This window comes from Mus pahari, chromosome 7, assembly GCF_900095145.1.
Source record: "Mus pahari chromosome 7, PAHARI_EIJ_v1.1, whole genome shotgun sequence".
NCBI lineage: Eukaryota > Metazoa > Chordata > Mammalia > Rodentia > Muridae > Mus > Mus pahari.
The window spans coordinates 29,748,877-29,751,059 of NC_034596.1; the positions used below are offsets into that span (position 1 = coordinate 29,748,877).

Below are 2,183 nucleotides of genomic sequence, written 5' to 3' on the forward strand. Positions count from 1 at the left end.
AGGAATATCGAATGGCTGAGAAACACCTGAAAAAATGTTCAACATCCTTAATCATCAGGGAAATGCAAATCAAAACAACTCTGAGATTCCATCTCACACCAGTCATCATGGCTAAGATCAAAAATTCAGGTGACAGCAGATGCTGGCCAGGTTGTGGAATTGAAATGTAAATGAAGAAAATATCTAATAAAATAATTTTAAAAAAGAAATATCCAAGGAGATAGCCCCTTTATTGTGTACTTACTATGGGCTACAGTACTCTCTGTATTCAGTATTTTAATATTCCTAACAGCTCAATGATGTTGATTGTGTCTTTATCAGATGAGGAGAGAATTGAGGAGAATCTCCATCAAACAGCAGATCCAGGGCTGCAGCCCAGAGGTAGCCTAACTCTAACTTCCCTTTCTGTTCCTCTGATGGCACTGAAATGAAATAAATGCTACAAACCTGAAACAGTCAATTGACTCTCCATAGCTTAGAGTCAAGGTGGGGAAAGTTACTGAGGTAAAGCCACTCATTCTGCCTCATTGGAGATGATAGTAAAATGGAAAGGAGACCCTGTTGGTATAAGCACAATAGCTAGGACAGAAAGTTTCTGTCCCATATTGTCTCCAAGAAAGTCACTCAGCCCAGTCATGGACGAGCTCTAAAGGAGCCATTAATAGATCATCAAAAGGCTCCCCATCCCCCAGCTAGTGTTGATTTTAGCCTCACTCGGTTCCACAGGGAAGCCGTTCACAGCCTAGGTGGGTTGCTACCGGGTGCTGTGGCCACTTGGGCAACATCTCTGTACCTTTATCACTGGACTTTAGAACTATGTCTTTAAACACAGAACTATGCTGCTTCCCACATCAGTCTGTTTAGAACAAGGTGTGGCATAGTGCAAGACCTCTATTTTTCTCCACCTTTGGAAGGGGATCCAGTGCTCATTCTCCCATCCTGGCTGATTCTGTAAGTATCTCAACAGAATTCTATTCCAATGCTACGCTCAGACTCTAGTGGGATGTTTCTTGAGTAATAGGAATGTATCTGTTTAATTATTCCAACTGCCAAATAGCAAATGTTCATTGGATATTACAGTATGCCCTAGTAATGGCCTAGAGTAAGCTTTGTTTGTAGATAAAGTTCAAATTGCTTGGTTGAAATTGCGTTTTTGAATGTTTGTGGGAATATTCTAATTTCATGTCTTAATTATCGCACTCCCCCTAAAGAGTTTTGCAAGAACTTGGGCCCAGTTGCTTACATATTACCTTATTTGCTTCTTGACTGCAAGAAGAGTTAAAGGTTTTCACAGAGACCTTACAGCTTCAAGGCCAAATATACTCACTATCTTGGCATAACGGGGCAGTGTGTGAATCTTTGAGTTAATGAGTTATATACTTAAGTTTTATAAATTATGCCTTGAAAATTCAATTTTAACGATCAAACACTTAAATCCTTGAACTTAGTTGTATTTCTACTTACACATTAACCCAGGCATACATAGCTTGGATGCCATTTCAACAAGTTTCCACCATCATAACCTCAAGGCATGTTTGGGGACCATTTAAACCATAGTAGAGTGACAAGATCTTTTAAGAGGAAGGAGGAAAGGAGGGAGGGAAAGAGGGAGGGAGGCAGAAGTTGTACCCAGTTAAGATTTAATTTCAAGAATAACAAAATAAATAAAAAGAATAACAAATTTTAGTCTATGTCTCAAATGTTACATTAGATACAATTATATAGGGCTGGTGAGATGGCTCAGCGGGTCAGAGCACTGACTGCTCTTCCAACGGTCCTGAGTTCAAATCCCAGCAACCGCATGGTGTCTCACAACCACCCACAAATGAGATCTGATGCTCTTTTCTGGTGCATTTGAAGACAGCTCCAGTGTACTTATAGTAATAAAGAAATCTTTGGGCTGAAGCAAGCAGGGACTGAGCGAGCAGAGTTGACCAGAGCGATCAGAGGTCCTAACCAATTCCCAACAACCACATGAAGGCATCACCATCTGGACAGCTACAGTGCACTCACATACATAAAATAAATAAATAAATATAAAAAAGAGAGAGATGGGCTGGAGAGATGGCTCAGTGGTTAAGAGCATTGGCTGCTCTTCCAGAGGTCCTGAGTTCAATTCCCAGCAACCACATGGTGGCTCACAACCTTCTGTAATGGAATCTGATGCCCTTTTCTGGTGTGTC

The 2,183-nt window shown here is 40.8% G+C and overlaps 1 pseudogene; it reads left to right on the top strand.

The window, feature by feature from the left end:
• LOC110324690 overlaps positions 1 to 2,183 on the top strand; it is a 96,847-nt pseudogene that overhangs the window by 51,393 nt on the left and 43,271 nt on the right.